The sequence below is a fragment of the Neoarius graeffei genome, chromosome 12 (assembly GCF_027579695.1).
Source record: "Neoarius graeffei isolate fNeoGra1 chromosome 12, fNeoGra1.pri, whole genome shotgun sequence".
Lineage (NCBI taxonomy): Eukaryota > Metazoa > Chordata > Actinopteri > Siluriformes > Ariidae > Neoarius > Neoarius graeffei.
The window spans coordinates 36,169,830-36,193,478 of NC_083580.1; the positions used below are offsets into that span (position 1 = coordinate 36,169,830).

The window sequence follows — 23,649 nt, forward strand, 5'->3', positions numbered from 1 at the left end:
CTTGCACACACCAATGCCTCTGATGGAATGTAATCCTAGAACGGTCCATGTATCATCCAATCATTCAAGTATTCCATTCAATCTGGAAAACGAAGTTGCGATTTTTTTTTTGCTAGAAATGGTTATCTCCGATGTAAATACCGAGTGTCTGTTTGCTTCACGGTGTTTGCTCCTCTGCGCTGTTTAGTAACTCATTCCATAGTGAAATCACACGCCTGTATGCAGGTTAAGTAGCCATGCGCTCAACTCGGATCATACAGCTGATTCGCGGAAAAAAAAAACAAATGACTTAAATCTTCATGTGAATGGCCCATATGGTAATTTACCCACACCCCCCAGCAGGCTACAGGTCCTGACAAAACGAGACAATTTGCAACAAAAAATGTATGCTTTTCCAACAAAAGAATCTATTATCTGAAATACTGATTGCATTCTTCAAGATCTCAACTTGCACATGATGGAAAAAAACAAAAATCACAAATTTCGAAAAAAAAATGCTTCTTTTGCGATTATCTCGGATTCATTTCGGCCGACATGTGTCCCTGGATTCGGTGAGGGGTCACATATGCACATGTAGGCTATATCTCTAAAATTGTATGCACTATAGCATGAACTTAAAAAGTAGATATGTGACCTCAACATAGCCTAGGTCAGAATCAACCTTACTAACCATTCCCCACAACTGAATGAATAAAGCAAGAAGATGTGTACAAAAGTGAACACTTTAATGGAAGGTGCAACAAGCTGTTCAACACAGCAATATGGCCAAACTGTCAGAATGGTATGTTAAACAGAATCCTTTTTTTTTATTCACCTTGTTATCCCGAGATAATGACATAATTAATTCAGGATCTCAAGAAAACAACACAACTAATTCGAGATCTCGAGAAAACAAAACCGTTATTCCGAGATAACGACATAATTAATTCAGGATCTCGAGAAAACAACACAACTAATTCGAGATCTCGAGAAAACAAAACCGTTATTCCGAGATAATGACATAATTAATTCAGGATCTCGAGAAAACAACACAACTAATTCGAGATCTCGAGAAAACAAAACCGTTATTCCGAGATCTCGAGAAAACAAAACAATTATTTCATGATCTCGAGTAAACAGCTGAGAAATGGTTCATTCAGGTGCGCCAAGAGACTTGTGATATGCTGACTTTGGGGCTATTTCTCATTCTGTATAGACGCAACTTTGGTCATTAGAATGTCTGGAATAATCGATCACCTAATAAGGCAATATTTTGATCAGGGGTTGACACAGGGAGAGATTGCATTAAGTCTTTTATTAAGGGATAATTTCAAAATTAGTCCGCGGCACCTCCGCAGAAGACTGGCCCAGCTTCGTCTCTACCGACGGAGATACAGTGATCCAGCTGAGATCATGAAATAATTGTTTTGTTTTCTCGAGATCTCGAATTAGTTGTGTTGTTTTCTCGAGATCCTGAATTAATTATGTCGTTATCTCGGGATAACAAGGTGAATAATAAAAGATTATATGAAGGGCCTCTCGCGGCTTCCGTAAATTTACACTCAAATAAAACAGCAATAAAGGAGGAGAGGGGCGACAGCCCGAGGAAAGCCCCCACAGGAGCGCACAGCCTTTGCAACATAGGCTACCCAACTCAGTACAAGAACAAAACACTTACAGTGTGTCAGGGATCCCAGACGTCCGCTATTTAGCGGAATTCTGCTATTTTTCTAGCCAAAGTGGTGGTGTTTTTTTTTTTTAAATATCTTGTATATCCATTAAAAATATGTTTGCTTAAGTAAAATGACCGCAGAATACGTTCTGATTTGGTTTGCTTGTTTAGCGATGTTTTTGTCAGCTTCGTTTGTTCTCGTTGACATTCGGGAACACTCGGAAGTTAAATTGATGTAAATACCGCGAGACTGTATGCGATAGAACGAGAAAACAGTATGGCTGCGCCCTTTTGCTAGAAAATGTGTTTTAACTCCATTCATGCTTTTGTTTCTAATGCGTTGAACTTAATTCAATATGCAGGGCTGTGAAATTTCCGCGGATTCTGTCGCGAAAAATATCATCTTCACAAAACGTCTATTTTTGCATTAAATCATTGGGGGGGTCTAGTCGGTTTTAATCGCCTTGCATGAGACCGGCGGCTCAATACAGCCAGACTCGCGGAGTTTTATGCCAGCTGAGTGTGGAACATGTCTTGATTGCGACTCAGTGCATGACAGAGCTAAAAATAGCTATTGCATGACCTGGCACCGCGTACGTGAATTCTGTACTTACTGGGTGCAAGATCAGACATAGTTAAGATGCCATCAAAAAGGAAAGCTAGGGAGGTGTTTGAGAGACATGCAAAGAGGGCTAGAAAAGAACACACAGACAGACTGAAGGAAAAGATGAAAAAGAACAAGTTTGCAAAACTGAAAGAGATGGTGTTAAAGAAAAGAAAATTAAAAGACTTTCATTAGATGCTGTTTGACAGACTATGAACATTTTGTAAATAGCTTTAATAGAGGAATGCAAATACTATAGAACTAATAACTAATAGCCTTACTGAAAGATGAATTGAAAGAAATAGCTGGGAGTGATGCAAAGAGGAATAGAAGGAGCCAGAAGTAAAAGAAAAGATGTAAATAATATATTCGATAAGAAACATTAGTTTTTTAAACTTTTGCTCTGTAGACAAGAGACATTGTGACAGATTCTTGGAAAAAGCCAGGACATAATATAAGAATTAAGTGTAATTTGGAAGACAACAGGTATCTCTCACTTAAATATTGAGCATGATTTTTCACAAAGTCATTTTGAAAGGCCCATCAAAGTTTTCTTTTATTAACATTTCTTTAAATTATTTACACATTTTTTTTTTACTTTTATTTTGATTAAGAGATAAAATACATAGGCACTTATTAGATATTTCAAGGTATTTTACATGGATCTTTCATTTTAAAAGAGAAAACTGTTGATAGGTATTTTATATGGCAAAATGAAGACCAAGACTAGTCAAATATTTACTTGTTGAGATCAATTTTTTACTTGCAGGAAATGCTCAGAATACACCATATAACACCTAAAATGGCTTGGTGTCTGGGGCCCTGTGGGCCCCAGACCCCCGGCTTATGCTGGGGGGCTGTGCTCCCCAGACCCCCCACTTTTCCTCGGATTTCTTATTTACAATTTCACAGCCTTGAATATGTCGTGGAAAAAAGATATCGTCCATAAAAGAGATAGCGGAACAGTGTCCGGGTTAGAAGAAGTATATTCTTCAAAGCTACATTTTCATCTAATTTTTATAGCTAAATAACAATTTTTTTTTTGCCACTTATGTCATTGATTACAAAATATGCCATCAAATAGATACACATTATTGTTAAATTCTGTTGCTTTTGTATGTTAAATCTATGTAAAAAATGTGTTCTATAGCATCTTTAAATGTTAAAATCTCAACAGTTTCAGGGGGCTTGCAGCCCCCTTGACCCCTGCTGATAGTTTCTTACATTCCTCTATTTTTTTCAATTACTGCTGGGATCCCTGAGTGTGTGCAGTAGGCTTCGTGAGCATTGTTCTGCACCTCTCGGAGGAAGGGGTAGGTGCCCTGTAAATCTTTGGAAAAGGTACATTTTCTTTTCGGCATAATTGCTGCGGCATTACTGCTGCTAGCTGCTAGACAAAGAACATTCGCACCAGTTAATGTTTATTTTATTGTTGCATGGCAACACGTTCTGTTGTCTGGAATAATGTGGCTAAATAAACACCCATGCCACAGGGCCAAGGGGCAGTAACCAGGAAAGTTTGCGATTCCTGTCAATTTATCAAAATAGTAAATGCAGACATTTCTCCGCTAATGATTCCCACGCTGCTCAGTCGCAAACGTGGCGAAAACCGGGACATATCCGTGTCCCGACAGACTTTTGTCGGGACTCGGGACACACAACCCCAAATTGGGACTGTCCCGGTAAAACCGGGATGTCTGGTCACCCTAATCTAATCTGATCTAATCTAATCTGATGTTTGGCTGTGTTAACAAAGTTGTTGCCTCTCTACAGTACAGTAGTTTTTGATCAAGTGTCATTCTATTTCAACAGAGGTTTAGCTGCTAGCTACATCTAGAGATGATGTTAGCAAAGTTGCTAGATAACACATGGATATCAGTACTGGTAATAAGTGTTCTTGAGTTGGTTGCTGTTTAGTGTTGCTGGCTAGCTTGCCACCCAAACTTGCATTACTTTGTGTCAGGGGCATCCAGGTTTTGTAAGGTTAATTTAGTTGACTAGCTAGATATGGCTGTGTTATGGTTCTGTTTATGTTAGCTTATCATGCTGCTTTTCCACATTGTGTGCAATACTTGTGCAAACTTTGACTATTGCATGTTTACTTCAAAACCTATATTTTCAAGACATAACATTGTGATACCGCCAAGGTTTTTATGATTGGCACGTACATTACATCTGACAAGATTGTTAAAAAAACATATCAATTACACACATAATCCACATTCAAACCCTTAGCAAAAAATGTATGTGCCCTGAAAATTCAAGCAAAACTAAAACTTTAGCATTCTTTTTTGTTATTCATTTTGTTTTGTAAGTGTTGATCTCCAATGTCATAATAAATAAAACTATGCAGTCATATTTGTGTAAAATCCTGTAATATTTCTCTACCTTGTCAGTCGACATGGTTCTTTGGCTTTTGATATTGTCTTTGCCTGTCCACACCAGAGTAAGAAAATACACATTTTGTCCTTTTTGTGTGTTTATTTCTTGAGAAATAGAAGAGATAATTTCAAATGTGCAGCAAGTGTCTAATATAAAGCCAGCTTGACTGCAGTCTCTGAGCTTACATTGTTTGCATCACAAACTAGTCTTTGTGAGTAAATTCAAGCTGCCCAATGGCCACAGCACCAACAGAAGGTGATGGTCACAGAATTTGGTTTTATACTACTTCTGTATCCTTCAGCTCGTCAACAAATACATGTGTACAACTGTCCAGGGAGGTTCAAAGTGAGACTTTATTTATGACAGTGGGATAAAAGTGAATTATACTCCACAGCTCTAGGGGATTCCAAGAGCAAAAAATACCAAAATGGGGCATTAATGCCAGCAACACATAATGCCAGCAAAAAGTTATGTAATGGTGAGAAGAAGATTAAAAAAAAACAATCTGATGGAACATCTCACAACTAATTAGGTTATTTGGTCACAGGTCAGTAACATGATTGGTTATTTAAAAAAAAGCATCACACAGAGGCTGATTCTCTCAGAAGTGAATATGGGGAGGGATTCACCACTATGTGAAAGATGAAGTAGGAAAATATTGCAACAATTTAAGAATAACATTGCTCAATGTAAAATTGCAAAGAATTTGGAATTCACATAATCTACTATACATAATATCATTAAAAAATTCAGAGAATCCAGAGAAATTTCTGTACGCAAAGAATAAGGCCAAAAACCAATACTGGATGCCTTCAGGCCCTCAGGCAGCACTGCATTAAAAACAGACACAATTCTATAGTAAAAATTGCTGTATGGGCTCGGGAACACTTCCAAAAACCATTTTCTGTGAACACAGTTCATCACTGCATCTACAAATGCAAGTTAAAATTTTACCATGCAAAGAAGAAACCATATCTAAGCAATATCCAGAAACACTGCTGCCTTCTCTGAGCCTCAGCTTATTTATGATGGACTGAGGTGAAGCAGAAAATTCTCCTGTGATCTGATGAATCAAAATATGAAATTATTTTTGGAAATCATGGACGCCTCGTCCTCTGAGTGAAAGAGGAGAGGGACCATTGAGCTTGTTATCAGTGCACAGTTCAAAAGCCAGCATCCATGATGGTATGGGGGTGCCTTTGTGCACTTGGAAAGGGTAGCTTGCACATCTGGGAAGGCACCATTCATGCCAAATGATATGTACAGGTTTTGGAGCAACCTGCTGCCACCCAGATGGTGTCTTTTTCAGGGAACTTTAAATTTGCCCATGCAATGTTTCATAGAGTGCTGAACTCCTCCCCATCTTTAATTCTGAGAGACTCCGCATCATTGGGATGCTCTTTTTATACATCTGCTCTTTTTATACCTCTAATCATGTTACTGACTTGTTTGCCAGTTAAACTAATTAGTTGTGAGACGTTCCACCAGGGGGCAGCATGGTGGTGTAGTGGTTAGCGCTGTCGCCTCACAGCAAGAAGGTCCGGGTTCGAGCCCAGTGGCCGGCGAGGGCCTTTCTGTGTGGAGTTTGCATGTTCTCCCCGTGTCCGCGTGGGTTTCCTCCGGGTGCTCCAGTTTCCCCCACAGTCCAAAGACATGCAGGTTAGGTTAACTGGTGGCTCTAAATTGACCGTAGGTGTGAATGTGAGTGTGAATGGTTGTCTGTGTCTATGTGTCAGCCCTGTGATGCCCTGGCGAACTTGTCCAGGGTGTACCCCACCTTTCGCCCGTAGTCAGCTGGGATAGGCTCCAGCTTGCCTGCGACCCTGTAGAACAGGATAAAGCGGCTAGAGATAATGAGATGAGATGTTCCACCAGGTATTTTTTTTTTTAGCATTACACAATTTTTCCAGTCTTTTGTTGCCCCTGTCCAAACTATTCTGAAACCTGTTGCAGGCATTCAATTCAAAATGAGCATATATTTTTCTAAAAACAATAAAAATTTATCAGTTTCAACATTTGATATGTTGTTTTTGTACTATTTTTCACTGAAATATAGGGTTTCCGTGATTTGCAAATTACATTCTGTTTTTATTTGTATTTTACAGTGCCCCAACTTTTCTGGAAGCACGGTTGTACATGGACCTTTCCCTCTGCATTTGACATTCTGAAGCAGCTGACTGTTCCATATCCCTGCTTATTGGCATTGGAGAAATGGTGGATTTAACTGTGAACTAGCTCACCAAAATCTTTTGTCCTTTTCTGACATGTTCCTTTACTTGCTCTGCTGACTGAGAGGCCTCCCTTTAAACCTCAAAGTTGATGTGAAGCACACTGGGATGCCTTTAGTTGCAGATGTTATATGATGGATGCCCTTTGCGGTCTCTACTCATATGTCAGACACTCTCTTCCTTTAAAAGGCTTTAACTTTTCTCTGTGTTCTTTTCTTGAAGTGAGAACTGTGCGTCTGACTATGAGCACCATCACAGCAGAGGCACAGAATTTTTGAATGGTCATTATATATGCTTGGAGCCACTACAGTGCTTAATGTTGTGACAGTGGTTACATAAGTATACTTTGACCTTGAAAGTGACTTATTTGCATTGGGCCTTTAATTCCTGCTTGCATCTGCCTCCTGCATATCTCCAAATATTGGTTTGGAACATATCTTGGCCTGTTTCTCAATGAAATGTACAAGATCTGTACATGTAATTTTGCTCTTGCTCCCGTCCACTGCATGGTTTGCTGTTTGAGTGTCAGTAAACCTGTTGAGAACAAACAAATGACAAACATGGACACCTTGAACTTCAGTTCCCAAGAACCACAGCGCCCCCTGTCACCAGCCTACTGAAATCAGCGGTCACTTGTCTCTCTAATTACTTGTCTCCCTATTTAAGCTTCCCTCTCACACACACCATTTTGATGTATCGTTCTGCTCTCTCAGTTCATACCAAGCTTTGTATTTTCTGACTGACTATTGATTTTCTGACCTTTGCGCTTCATCTCACCTTTTCACTCTTTGTCTTCCCTCTACTACATTGTTCACCGATCGCCCGACACTCGCTAATTTTCTGACTCCGATTACAGTCTTATGTCTTGGCTTTGTTTACAGTTTGCACCTCGCTCTCCTCTGCACATACAGTGGTGCTTGAAAGTTTGTGAACCCTTTAGAATTTTCTATAGTTCTGCATAAATATGACCTAAAACATCATCAGATTTTCACACAAGTCCTAAAAATAGATAAAGTGAACCCAGTTAAACAAATGAGACAAAAATATTCTACTTGGTCATTTATTTATTGAGGAAAATGATCCAATATTACATATCTGTGAGTGGCAAAAGTATGTGAACCTTTGCTTTCAGTATCTGGTGTGACCCCCTTGTGCAGCAGTAACTGCAACTCAACGTTTCCAGTAACTGTTGATCAGTCCTGCACACCAGCTTGGAGGAATTTTAGTCCATTCCTCTGTACAGAACAGCTTCAACTGTGGGATGTTGGTGGGTTTCCTCACATGAACTGCTCGCTTCAAGTCCTTCCACAACATTTCGATTGGATTAAGGTCAGGACTTTGACTTGGCCATTCCAAAACATTAACTTTATTCTTCTTTAACCATTCTTTGGTAGAACAACTTGTGTGCTTAGGTCGTTGTCTTGCTGCATGACCCACCTTCTCTTGAGATTCAGTTCATGGACAGATGTCCTGACATTTTCTTTTAGAATTCGCTGGTATAATTCAGAATTCATTGTTCCATCAATGATGGCAAACTGTCCTGGCCCAGATGCAGCAAAACAGAAACCATGATACTACCACCACCATGTTTCACAGATGGGATAAGTTTCTTATGCTGGAATGCAGTGTTTTCCTTTCTCCAAACATAATGCTTCTCATTTAAACCAGAAAGTTCTATTTTGGTCTCATCCATCCACAAAACATTTTTCCAATAGCTTTCTGGCTTGTCCACATGATCTTTAGCAAACTGCAGATGAGCAGCAATGTTCTTTTTGGAGAGCAGTGGCTTTCTCTTTGCAACCCTGCCATGCACACCATTGTTCTCCTGATGGTGGACTTATGAACATTAACATTAGCCAATGTGAGAGAGACCCTCAGGCTACGTTTACATTACGTCGAATCAGCGGATCATCAGATTAATGTTCTTAAAACGATTCACGTTTACACTAAAACCGTTAGCCGTGCACACAGCAACACCAATACACGGATACGCTCGGCTCCGCAGGCATCCTGCGCTCCAAATCACTCCGCCCTGAACAGCGAGTGCCCTCTGGAGGGTGCGCACTCCAGCCCTGCGCAGCTCACACAGCGCACGAGTGAAGTGCACAAGCCACGATTCGGGACTGAGCCGCTGTGTGTGTGATCCCAGTGCATATCACTTACTACTTGCAAGTGGAAGGATGGCAAGCCTAAAGACAATCATAACTACACAATGGGCAGTATTTGTATCAGTATTTGCAGTATTTTCATACTTTTATACTCTTTAATGAAAGGTGATACAAGGCGGAAGTCCGCGCCATTTTTCAGCAGTCGCGTCACATGACCAACGCCAGCGAATCAGGAAGGTGGATGTCACAGTGATGTTGTCCAATGAGACGCCAGCTAGAGCTCAGCACAGTGTATCCGCGTATTTTGAATGTTTACACAGCACCGGACCAGACACGATCTGGACTGAATACGTGGACGCTGGCGGATTCCCGTTTCCAGGCATTTCCAGGCGGTTTAATGTAGACGGACAGTGCATCCGCGAAGAAAACGAGACAGATACGGTCTAATGTAAACGTAGCCTCAGTTGCTTAGAAGTTATCCTGGAGTCCTTTGTAACCTCAATGACTCTTACATGCCTTGCTCTTGGAGTGATCTTTGTTGGTCAACCACTCCTGGAGAGGGTAACAATGGTCTTGAATTTCCTCCATTTGTACACAATCTGTCTGACTGTGGATTGGTGGAGTCCAAACTCTCTAGAGATGGTTTTGTAACCTTTTCCAGCCTGATGAGCATCAACAACACTTTTTCTGAGGTTCTCAGAAATCTCTTTTGTTCGTGCCATGATACACTTCCACAAATGTATTGTGAAGATCAGACTTTGATAGATCCCTGCTCTTTAAATAAAACAGGGTGCCCACTCACACCTGATTGTCATCCCATTGATTGAAAACACCTGACTCTAATTTCACCTTCAAATTAACTGCTAATCCTGGAGATTCACATACTTTTGCCACTCACAGATATGCAATATTGGATCATTTTCCTCAATAAATAAATGACCAACTATAATATTTTTGTCTCATTTGTTTAACTGAGTTCTCTTTATCTACTTTTAGGACTTGTGTGAAAATCTGATGATGCTTTAGGTCATATTTTTGCAGAAATATAGAAAATTCTAAAGGGTTCACAAACTTTCAAGTACCATTGTACATCCGTAAGTGCCTGCATTCTGACAGGATACTTCGCTGAACATGGATGTAGCGGAAGAAGTGAAGCAGACTGCTCTGAACGTGCAGGGGCATTTACTAGGAGAACATCAGCAGATGCTTGCAGACATTAACACTCAAATGGCACAACTCGCAACTTTGATGTTGCAGGCCCTCCTAACACACCCTGAGTCTCCTCCTAGCCCAGCGCTGCAGCTCACCACACCGGAGAAATTTGTCAGAGATGCTATTGTATGTAAAGATTTTCTACTTCAATGCTCCATGTATTTTGGTATCATGCCCAATCTGTCTGATGAGCACAAAATTGCTAAATTTCTATCCTTTCTCACAGGCTAAGCACTACGATGGGCAACTGACATTTGGGACAAGGGTGGTGAACAGACCACATAATTTGAGCAGTTCCTCACCCTTTTCAAGAGAGTGTTTGACCATGCACCTGAAGGGATTGAGGTCGGTGAAAGTCTGCTTACCAGGTCTCAAGGTTCTAGAAGCATTGTGGAGTATGCCCTGGACTTCAGAACATTAGCAGCTGCCAGTGGATGGAACAATCCTGCCCTGAAAGCAGTTTTTTGCCAAGGTCTATGCCCCGAGATCACTGGTGAACTGGCCTGTAGAGATGAGAACCTCACGCTAGACTCTCTCATTGTCTTAGCTATTCGTCTCGACTATCTGTTGTCACACTGACCCTCTGTCCAAGAAAGTGCCAAGCCTGTTCAACCCTCCGATGACAGTTCACCCATGGATTTGTCACACACCTGATTAACCCATGCAGAGCATGAGAGAAGACGAAAGGAGGGTTTGTGTTTCTACTGCAGGAGCTCCGAACATAACGTCAGCCACTGTCCCATCCATCCACCCCATGTAGCTCCAGCAGAAGGCCCAGCATGACCTGTGAGTCCAGTGAGAAAGTTCAATTCAAAGTCATTTAAGGTTCCAGTTTTATTAAAAGTGGCGTCCTCCACATATGTCCTTTCTGCTTTTGTCAATTCAGGGGTAGAGGGGAACTTTATCAGCAGTATGATCATTCAGAGGTTCAACCTGCCTACCACCCCTCTGCACAGTGCACTCAGTATTAGGACCATCAACAGAGGACCCATAGGAGACAATCTCATCACCACACATACCATCCCCGTTCAGATCCAAGTAGGAGCTTTGCACAGTGAACTCCTCTCCCTGTATGTGATTACAACTGTGGATCATGATATTATTCTTGGCTGTCCCTGGCTATAACTTCACAACCCCTTGATCTCATGGCAGAATAAGGAAATTCTCCAATGGTCACCTACCTGCTTCCAGAGTTGTCTCTTTCGTCCCCAGGTCAATCTGTCTTCCACCTCAGTGGAGAGTCCACAATCAGACTCCATGGACAATGTTCCTGACTGTTATAGGGACCCTTTGGAGGTCTTTAGTAAGGGGAAAGCTTATGGGCTACCACCACACCGGCCATATGACTGTACAATCGACCTACTGCCAGGTATGTCACCGCCAAGTGGTCATATATATCCCCTATCCCAAAAGGAACACACTGCCATGGAGGAATATATTCAAGAGGCCCTCAAGCAAGAATACATCTGCCCTTCCAAGTCTTCTGCATCTGCTGGTTTCTTTTTTTGTGGAGAAACAAGGTGGTGGACTAAGACCTTGCATCAATTATAGAGGTCTAAAACAGGTCTGTTAAATGTCCTTATCCTCTTCCCCTTGTTCTGGAGGCCTTGGGGCAACTCAGATCTGCGAGGATCTTCTCTAAACTTGACCTATGCAGTGCATATAACTTGATCAGGATAAAGAAGGGCAATGAATGGAAGACTGCCTTTAGCACTACCGCCAGCCATTTTGAGTACTGGGTAATGCCTTATGGCCTTTCTTCAGCTCCCAGTGTGTTCCAGTGCCTAATAAATGATGTGCTATGGGACATGCTAGGAAGATATGCCATTGCCTACATAGATGATATACTGATATACTCCCAAGATGAGAAAAGCCACCAGGAACATGTCAGAGCTGTTCTCAAATGTCTGCTGGAGAATCATCTCTGTGTAAAAGCAGAGAAATGTGAGTTCCATCAGAACCAAATCTTCTTCCAAGTTATATCATCAGTGCAGAAGGAGTAAGCATGGACTCATCCAAGGTCTCTGCTGTCACTTCCTGGCCAACGCCCATGTCCATAAAGGACCTTCAGCATTTCTTGAGCTTTGCAAACTTCTATTGCTGGTTTATTCGGGGTTTCAGCACAATTGCTGCTCCCTTAACAGCGCTGCTAAAGAAAGGACCCAAGCGTCTCCAGTGGAACCCCAAGGCAGAAGAAGCTTTCAGTCCTCCCAAGCTAGTTTCCACCTCGGCCCCTGTCCTACAGCATCCTGACCCAACCAAGCCTTTTGTCTTAGAAGTTGATGTGTCTGACACAGGAGTGGGAGCAATCCTCTCTCAACGTTTCAGAGAGAAACATAAGCTGTACCCAGTAGCTTTCTTTAAAAAAAAAAAAAACTATCTTCAGAAGAAAGGAATTATGACTTGGGTAACAGAGAGCTGTTCACCGTCAAACTAGCCCTCGAGGAGTGGCAACATTGGCTAGAGGGAGCCACTCACATCTTCGTAATTCTCATGGATCACAAAAACCTTGACTATCTCAAGAAAGCCAAGAGGTTAAATCCACATCAGGCCAGGTGGGCATTCTTTTTCACGTGATTTAATTTCATGATTTCCTTTTGTCCAGGCTCCAAGAATACAAAGGCAGATGCCCTATCCCAAACCTTCAGTCCATCTCACCAAGATTCTGTTACCCATCCCATCCTCCCACCACAGTGTTTATTACAATTGATCACCTGGGATCTGGACAGAGAAAGAAGGAGATCACAGCCACAAACCAGTCCCGTTGATCTCCCACCTGGTCTTCTCTATGTGCCCAAGCATCTTCACAGCAGACTCATCACCTGGGCCCATACATCTCCTGCCACAGGGCACCCTGGCAGTCAATGCACTCACCAAATGCTATACTGGTGGGAGAAAATGCTCATGGAAATTACAGTAACCAGTTCATCACCTCATGTTCTGAATGTGTCCAAGCAAAGGTTCCAAGAACCCACCCCGCCAGCAAACTGTGCCCTCTTCCTGTTCCTCAAAGACCCTGGTCCCACATAGCTATTGATTTTATCATGGATCTCCCTCCCTCACAAGGCAACACCACAATAATGGTAACCATAGATCAATTTTCTAAAGCACTAAAACTCATTCCTTTACCTGGCATCCCCACAGCTTCTCAAACCACATAATTACTGTTTCAACAAATCTTCAGGTACTATGGTATTCCCAAGGACATAGTCAGTGACTGGGGCTCTCAATTTATTTCACATTTTTGTACAAGCTTCATGGAAAGATTGACGGTATGAGTGAGCCTTACATCCAGCTATCATCCTCAGTCTAATGGCCAAGTAGAGAGAGCCAACCAGGAAATTGGCTGTCTTCTGAGGATCTTCTGCATGCGTAACCAGGGGGACTGGGCATGCTTTCTTCCATGGGCCGAGTATGCACAAAACTCCCTCAAACACTCTGCAACCTGGTTAACACTGTTTCAGTGTATACTTGGCTACCAACCACCCCTGTTTACCTGGGATGACACACCTAGCCTGGTACAAACTGTAGATGACTGGTTTGCATACAGCCAGACTATCTGGGACGAGGTACATCAACATCTAGAGTCAGTCAACGCCAAGTATAAAGAATATGCGGATAAACATATAGGAGACACTCCAAATTTTTCCCCAGGCGACAGAGTATGGGTGGCCACAACAAACCTGAAAGAACCCAATGCCTGTAGAAAACTCCAACCACATTACACTAAGCCATTCAAGGTATTGCGATGTATCAATGAGGTCTCGTACCGTCTCGAACTTCCCCCTCACAGTTGAATATCCCCAATTTTCCATGTCTCCAATCTGAAACCTGCCATCCTGGGCCCTCTCACGGGAAACACACCAGGAGCACCCAGCACTCAACTTAGAGGGTGAGCCCATCTACCAGGTAAATAAGATCCTCAACTCAAGATGAAGAGGTCAAGTCGAATACCTGGTAGGTTGGGAAGGATATGGACCCGAGGAACAAAGTTGGGTCATAGCTAAGGACATTCTAGATCTGTTCCGCAAACAAGAATTCCATGCTTTACATCCTGACAAACCAGCACTGAGAAATAGAGGTCATCCTAGAAAGAATGTAGCTCTCAGAGGTAGCTCCTCGGGGGGGTTTCTGTCAGTAAACCTGTTGAGAACGAACAAACTACAAACATGGACACCTTGAACTACAGTTCCCAAGAACCACAGCGCCCCCTGTCACCAGCCTATTGAAATCAGCTGTCACTTGTCTCCCTAATTACCTGTCTCCCTATTTAAGCTTCCCTCTCACACACACCATTGTGAAGTATCGTTCTGCTCTCTCAGTTCATACCAAGCCTTGTATTTTCTGACTGCCTTTCGATTTTCTGACCTTTGCACTTCATCTCACCTTTTCACTCTTTGTCTTCGCTCTACTACGTTGTTTGCCGATTGCCTGACCCTCGCTAGTTTTCTGACTCCAATTCCAGTCTTATGTCTTGGCTTTGTTTACAGTTTGCATTCCACTCTCCTCTGCGCATACATCCATAAGTGCCTGCATTCTGACACTGAGAGACTGTTTGCACTCTCAGCCATGTACAGATGCTGTGGCTCCCCTTTATTAAGGCCTTGGGTTCCACTTTCAGCCTCCCAACTATCCTCTATGGGGATGGATGTTCATCTCACACACTAATAACAGCAAAAAAAAGAAAAGAATGAAAATTAACTCAAAAATCAATTTGGCTTCTACACAAAAGCCGATGGTGCCAAATTTTGACTGGGAGGTAATGAAACTCTTCACTTGTCCAAGCAACAAACAAATGCTCGTAATTTGAAAAATATATTTCAAAATGATTAAATACTTGAGGGTTTAAAATAATTAATTAATAAATTTTAATTAATCAAAATTAAATTTCCCCAATTTTCTCCCACATTTAGTCATGGCCAATTCCCACCAGTCAGGTAGCTCTGCCCAATCACACGACCTCACCTTTCTTTGCACTTCCCCTCTGCAATGTCAATGACATACACTCAGAGGAAAATGCTATCTGTACACTTCTAAATTCATTAGCCCACAGATGCTCATGACTGGCTAGGGTCTCTGTGATTGTACAGCTCCCTTAGAGCTCCCTTAGAGCATGGGCAGTTTTGCTCTCCTTTGCTCACTCAATTTTGCTCCTCATGACATAATTTGGTTTCAAACTTGCAATCTCCAGGTGAGCATTTTTTCATTGTACCATTCAGGAGGTTTTATTTATTTATTTATTTATTTATTTATTTTAATGATAAGTAGCTTATCAATTTCAACCTTGAATGGAGTTTACAGGTGAAACTTGATCCAAGATAGCAGCACATGCAGACACAGTGGCTTGGCTTTCTCCTACTTTTTGCCTCTTTTTACTTTTTGCCTCTTTTTACTTTTTATCTCTCGGACAAATAAAACTATATCATTAATAAAACAGCAGCCTTCATTACATAGTACTGTTCCTTTTTTTATCAGAGACTGCAACATGGATCTTGCATTTGATACAACTTTTACACACTCCCAGAAATAGGTGTCGTCATATACAGTAAATCTATAATATTACCTTACATTAACCTTCTGGGGTCTGAGGGTATTTTCTTGTACTCTAATGATTTTGGTATACTCTGATTTTCTTGTCAATTTCAACAAATCTAAGCAATATTTTCAAAGTCATATGACTTTTTTTTGTATTCAGCTCAAGTTCAGGTAGAATATCTATGTGGTATGTATGCCATGATTGTACTTTTAAAAAAAATAATAGATAAATGAGGATGTTGTAAAAAGCAGTTTTAGAACTGTGTTGAAATGTGTGGGAAAAAACAACATCACTTTACGCATTGTGACGAACCGTTTTGATCACTTGAGGTGATTCTGTTCAGTCTGAGGAATGTATCGAGCACAAAAACTTAAATCTGCTCCATTGGTTTGGACAATTAACTGTCCATCAAAAAATTTATGTCCTATTGTTTTGGGATAAAGGGTTGGGAGTGGGAGGGGTATGCAATCAGAAGAGTAAAAAATTCCATTCCATTCAATGAGAAGAGCGAATACCCATCCCACTGCCAACTCTTAATCCCATCAGGTCAAGTGATCAAAACAGTTCATCACAATGGGTAAAGTAATGTTTTTTTGTGGGGGGTTTTCCCCACACATTCCAACATAGTTCTAAAACTGCTTTTTACAACATCTTCATTTATCTGGTATTTGACTTTATTTTGGTATTTGACTCAATTCAATGTCTTGAAATTAACTCTTGTGCTATTTTACTCAGTTCAGAGCCACAACCTACTCTGATTCACAATTACTCTGTAATTTTGCTCTCACTCTACCTCCAGATTTTACACTCTAAACTCAAAATAGAGCAAAATTAACTATTTTTGAGGAAAATGGTTTTAACTCTGGAAGAATTTATGTCATTTTTCCTGTGTATGCACTACACCCCACTCATATCAACGGATATGCTCATAGAAATATAAGATATTTACACTTATTCGAGTTGATCTTTGGCTGGATTGAGTCAAAGTAAAACCAAAAAAAGAAAAAAAAGCACCACACATCATCAGTGTCACAGTTCTCAAGATTGAATTGAATCGCTGTCCTGAAATTGAATCACACTCTTGAATCATCTGAAGCGCATAAAATCCGTGTGCCATCTCGCAACAAGTTTTACCTCCAAATAGCTTAAACTTTGGCTGACAGATTTTATCCCGTTTATGGTGGGCATTCCCACCGCAAAAGAGAAACCAATTGAAACTGAAAGAGTGAAAGTGATTATCATGCCTTTACCATGTGAATAGTCTTTTATGAATGTGTAAGTGGGCAGTCAGCGCTCCAACTCTGGTGTGATGGAGTAAGGTGACAAGTTTTACGTTTCATTTAATTTAGGTAATTAAAAAATATAATATTATTTGGCAGTGGGCACATAGGAAAGTGTAAAGTATAAAGTTTCTGTTAATACATTTGTATATTTATCTAAATACATGACCTACTTATTCTAAACCTGCCATGCTTCACTGGTGAAGCTCTCAACCCCATAAGGTTAATGGCAGTTAGCAGGCGCTTTTATCCAGAGCAACATACAACATACCCAGAGCAGCCTGTTGAGCAGTTGGGGATTAGGTGCCTTGCTCAAGGGTACTTCAGTCATTCCTGCTGGCCCAGGGAATTGAAATGGCAAACTTTTGGTCCCAAAGCTGCTTCTCTAACCATTGGGCCATGGCAATATAAGATGCAGCTTTGTCAGTCCCACCCCGGTAACTCTATGTACATGGAAGACCGATTGAATTACTGTCCCACCATTGATGTGGCAGAGGGAAAGGAAACAGAAGCAGGGGAAGCAAGTTGGGCTATGTGCCAAGCTAAAGGCTAATTCATAGAGACTAGCACTTCTGAGCCTGTTCTGTGTCAACTCCAGATCTCTCACCAACAAGATGGATGAGATTAGACGAAGAGGCTGTCCACACGGCAACGGATTCAGGTGAATCTGATAAAATTGTTTATCGTTTCGGCCTGGCATCCACATGGCACCGGCGTTTTGGGCGCCCCAAAACGAGAACGGATTCCAGAGTGGAAAAATCTGACAACGGCCCCGTTGCGAAGTCATCTGGATGAGTAGAACAGATTTGTTTACGATGATGTCACCATCACATGACTAGAACAAGCAGCACTCTCACTGTTTTGTATGAACCACTGCATTGCATTCACTTTTGTATACAGCTTTTTTTTAAAATAAACAGGTAACTGAACCATTTCTTGAATTTCTTTTTTTATTGGATAAGACTGCTTTTCAAAATGTTCACACACAATATAAAAAGTTATATAAATTATATAAAAATGCTTTTCAAAATGTTCACACAATAAGAAAATTAAGTTATATAAAACTATGCACACTAATAAAACTAATTTGTACACACAGAAGGCAAGATTTCCTCGTGTAGTCGCAGCCATCTTCTTCTTGTTGTTGTGTGCTTGTTCCTGTGAGTGCTTCACGCCGGGTAGAAGAAGGGGTTTATGCGCATGCATCCTACTTCTTCTATTGTTCTGGTGTCTCTGATGGGACCGTCTTACAGCGCACGTAGAGGTGTGGCATGTGTATTGCATCATTTTCAGCAAGCGTTGCGTTGCCATATGTACCTGATATTTTACTGATCCGTTGCCCATGTGGACGCAATATTTTTTTAAATAAAATCTCGTTGCCGTTGTCGTGTGGATGTAGCCTAAGAATAATTCCACACTGTGTGACAATCACCACAGAGACCTGACTGATCCATAACATTCCAGACACTGCTACAGAGCAAGCTGGCTGCTCTCTTTACAGAGCAGGCCAGATAAGGGGCTCCAGGAAGAGCAGAAGAGGAGGACTATGCATCTTTGTAAACAACAGCTGGTACACAGTCACAAATATGGTTGATAAACACGGCTGTCTGGACTTGGAGTATCTAACGGTAAGGTGAAGACCATTCTTTCTTCTGAGGAAATTCATAACAATAATAGCTGTGGCAGAATGCATCCCTCCACAAGCCAATGCTATGTGAGCATTGGAAAAGCTACATGATGGCATTAACAACCAGCTGATGGTGCACCTGGATGGAGTTGTAGCAGGGTACTTGAACCACACAGATCTTAAGGCACTCATACCCAAATTCCATAAAAACCTGAATTTCTTGATGAGAGAGTACAACATTCTGGACCAAGTCTATACAAACATTCTAGGCGTATTTAAAGCAACTCCTTCTGCACACCTAGCACAATCAGACCATATTTGCAAAAAGGTGCCATGGAAAACTATTTACCTTGGTATCGTTGAAAAAGCAAAGTTTGGTACATGGACCTGACCAATCATCCTCTTTCAAATACAAAGCATGCATATGTAAAAGAGTGTGGTTAGACAGGCAAATTCCAAAATCCTGGAGTGTTTTGTCACAGTCCTGAATAATCACATTCCAAAAATTTGCATGTACCAGCCCAAGTTCAGAGGCTATTATCACCATGGACCTGCACAGCCTAAGCTTCAACAGTTCTGCAGGTATTGTGAAGACTAAACAACAATAATTGTCATTGCAAAAATACAATGAGATTAAGTGTGGCTGGTGCACCAGTCATTGTTGATATAGTCAAGTCAATTTATTTGTATATAAATCTTTTAACAACAGACATTTGTAACAAAGCAGGTTTCCAGAAAAATCAAGACTTTAAACATGTGAACTAATTTTATCCCTAATAAAATTATTTATCCCTGATGAGGAAGCCTGAGGCAATGGTGACAAGGAAAAAACTCCCTCAGATCACAGGAGGAAGAAACCTTGAGAGGAACCAGACTCAAAAGAGAACCCATCCTCATTTGGGTGATAATGGATAGCATGATTAGAAATAAATTGCTTCTATAACTGTGTCCTATATAGGCACAAATTACAACTGTTTAACCAGCAAATGCATTACAGAATTAGCATGAAGTCAATTTTGTTGAAGTTATCAACTATACATTGATGGAGACTTGAGTGCAAAACTGTTCAAGACAATGGCAGTCCGAAAGTTATCATGTCAGTTGTAGTTCTCAGCCATCATAGCAAAACCGTAAGTGTCCAGAGCCATCTTCCAAGTGCGACTTTTGACTATCCATATGGGGCCATCCTCCACAGGAGCAATATGATGAGAACTCCAGCCAGGAGTAGGGCATCAGGATGGATCAGGCAGGTCCGAAGAGCAGGAGAGGCCCACATCACTGGTGTCTCAGTCTCGACATGTAACTTGACAGAGAGAGAGAGGGGGTAGAGTGAGAAAACACGTTGTTAGCTTTGCCCGTTGATTAAGAACAGTATATGGTGTGTGCTGAGTGCAAGCAGGGACTCTAGCAATGCTAACTATGACAGCATAACTAAAAATTAGAGCCAGAAAGTAACAGACATGAGGGAGCCCTGGGACATTAAACAGCCAGCCACTCCACCATCACCAAACTTGAGTGAATGTGTAAAAGTGAGGGGGATGACAGCATCCATACATCTCAGTTTACGTCCCGGTCTGGACCTTGACCTAATAAAAAGCTATTAACAAAAGGCTTGACTAAAAAGATATGTTTTCAGCCTAGACTTAAACTGGGTCCTGGGTCTGGGTCCTTACCATGACTTGGAAGGCTGTTGCATAACTGTGGAGCTTTGTAAGAAAAGGCCCTGCTCCTGATGTAGCCTTCACTACATGAGGTACCAACAGATAGACTGCACCTTATGATCCAAGTAGGTGTGGCAGCTCATAAAGGACCAGAAGTTTGCTCAGGTACTGTGGCACAAGACCATTCAGTGCTTTACAGTTCAATAGTAATATTTTATAATCAATGAAAAATTAGATTGGGAGCCAGTGCAATGTGGATAAGATAAGGTGATGCGGTCATATCTTCTATTTCTAATAAGGTCTCTTGCTGCTGCATTTTGAACTAACTGGGGTTTGTTTAGAAGAAGAAGAAGCCTTTATTTGTCACATGCACACTCAAGCACAGAGAAATTTGTCCTCTGCATTTAACCCATCTGAAGCAGTGAACACACACACATGCACACACACAAGTGAGCAGTGAGCTCTCTCTCGCGCGCACACACACACATTATATATATTGAGTGAGGGTAAGGTGCCTTGCTCAAGGGCACTTCAGCCCAAGGCCGCCCCATGTTAACCTAACTGCATGTCTGTGGACGGTGGGGGAAACCAGAACACCCCGGAGGAAACCCACACAGACACAGGGAGAACATGCAAACTCCACACAAAAAGGCCCCCATCGGCCACTGGGCTTGAACCCAGAACCTTCTTGCTGTGAGGTAACAGTGCTAACCACTACACTACTGTGCTGCCCATCTATTTATACATCTATTGGAACATCCAGAGAGTAAGGCATTACAGTAATCCAACCTAGAGGTAACAAAGGCATGAACTAGTTTTTCTGAATCATGTAGTGATATATTTCTTATCTTAGTAATATTTCTGAGATGATCGAAAGCTATCCTTGTAATATTATCAATATGAGTTTCAAATGAAATAGTGGAGTCAATGATCACCCAAAAGTCTTTTACTGCTGCATGTGAAGCAACAGAAAGGCCATCCAGAGTTACTGTGTAATCAGAAAACCTGTTGCTAGCTGCATGTGGTCCTAGTAGAAGTACATCTGTCTTGTCCAAGTTAAGTAGAAGGAAGTTAATAAGCATCCAGTGTTTAATGTCCTTCACAATTCTTGAATTTTATTAAGCCTCTGGGATCTGAGGATATTTTCTGGCACTAATGATTTTGGCATGCTCTGAATTTGTTGTCAAATTCAACAAATCTAAGGAGTATTTTCAAAGTCGTATGATTTTTTTTTGTATTCAGCACAAGTTCAGCGACAATAATATTGATTTAGTATGTATGTCATGATTGTACTTTTTTTTAAATTAACATAAATGAAGATGTTTTAAAAGGCAGTTTTAGAACTGTGTTGAAATGTGTGAAAAAAAAAACAAAAAAAACCATGACCTTACCCATTATGATGAACCATTTTGGTCACTTGAGGTGATTCTGTTCAGCCTTAGGAATGTAAAAAATTCCAGTCAATGAGAAGAGTGAATACCCCTCCCAACTGCCAACTCTTATTCCCATCAGGTCAAGTGATCAAACTATCACAATGGGTAAGGTAATGGTTTTTTTTACACATTCCAAGACAATTCTAATACTGCATTTTACAACATTTTCATTTATGTGTTATTTTTTAAAAAGTTGAACTCTATTCAGTGTGTCTTGAAATTAACTCTGGTACTATTTTACTCAGTTCATAGCCACAACCTACTCTGTTACACAATTACTCTGTAATTTTGCTCCCACTCCAAATTGTACTCTCTAAATTCAAAATAGAGCAAAATTAACTATTTTTGAGGAAAATACTTTTAACTCTGGAAAAAATTGCTCAGTAATTTTTCCTGTGTATGCACTACAGTGCATGCATATCAACTGGTCTGCTCATATGAAATAGAAGACATATTTACACTGACTTGAGTTGATCTTCGGCTGGATCGAGTCAAAGATCAAAATGATGCATCTCATCATTAGTGTCGCAGCTCTCAAGATCTGATGAACTGCTGAAATTGAATTGCTATCCTGAATCATGAATTGAATCACGAACTAAATCATGAATTGAATTGCTGTCCTGAAAATGAATTGCTGTCCTGAATCATCCAAAGCACCATCTTGCAAATCTGCATGCCATCTCGCAACAAGTTTCACTTCCAAACAGGTAGCCTCAACTATAGTTCACAGATTTTATCCTGTTTATGGTGGGCGTTCCCACCGCAAAAGAGAAACCAATCGAAACTGAAAGAGTGAAAGTAATTATCATTCCATTACCATGTGAATAGTCTTTTATGAATGTGTAAGTGGGCAGTCAGCACTCCAATTCCAGTGTGCCTAAGGTGGGGTTTACATTAGACCATATCAGCGGATCATCAGATTAACGTTTTTAAAACGATTAGCGTGCACACAGCAACGCCAATACACGATTCGTGTGCACACAGCAACGCCAATACACGGATACGCTCGGCTCCGCAGGCATCCTGCGCTCCAAATCACTCCGCCCTGAACAGCGAGTGCCCTCTGGAGGGTGCGCACTCCGGCCCTGCGCAGCTCACAGAGCGCGCGAGTGAAGTGCACGAGCAGTGATTCGGGACTGAGCCGCTGTGTGTGTGATCCTAGTGCATATCGGGCATGCGCGTCACTTACCACTTGCAAGTGGAAGGATGGCAAGCCTAAAGACAATCATAACTACACAATGGGCAGTATTTGCATCAGTATTTGCAGTATTTTCATACTTTTATACTCTTTAATGAAAGGTGATACAAGGCGGAAGTCCGCGCCGTTTTTCAGCAGTCGTGTCATATGACCAATGCCAGCGAATCAGGAAGGTGGATGTCACAGTGACGTTGTCCAATGATGACGCCAGCTAGAGCTCAGCACAGCGTATCCGCGTATCCACGTATTCTCAGTGTTTACACAGCACCGGACCAGACACGATCTGGATTGAATACGTGGACCCTGGCGGATTCCCGTTTCCCGGCATTTCCAGGCGTTTTAATGTAAATGGACAGTGCATCCGCGAAGAAAACGAGACAGATACGGTCTAATGTAAACTTGGCCTGAGTAAGGTGACAAGTTTTATGTTTCCTCTAATTTAGGTAATTAAAAAATTTATAATATTATTTGGCAGTGGGCACATAAAGTGTAAAGTATCAAGTTTCTCTCAATATGCTTATCAATATTGTATGATAACTCACAAAGATATTAATCTAAATACATGATCTACTCATTCTAAACCTGCCGAGCTTCACTGGTGTCCAGGGGCGTGTTTAGCCTATTTTTGGGGGTATTTTTTTAACTGTAATTTTAAAAGTGACCAGCGCGCCTTTTGGGGGCAGCATTGGTTCTGTGCGTTCCGTAGATCAAGAGCTAACGCTAGGAGGC

At 41.3% G+C, this 23,649-nt stretch overlaps 1 protein-coding gene across 6 annotated transcripts in view; it reads left to right on the forward strand.

Moving 5' to 3' along the window:
* The window catches only part of jakmip2 (janus kinase and microtubule interacting protein 2), a 601,961-nt gene that overhangs the window by 415,810 nt on the left and 162,502 nt on the right, over nt 1–23,649 (forward strand). The gene's annotated exons all lie outside the window — the stretch shown is intronic.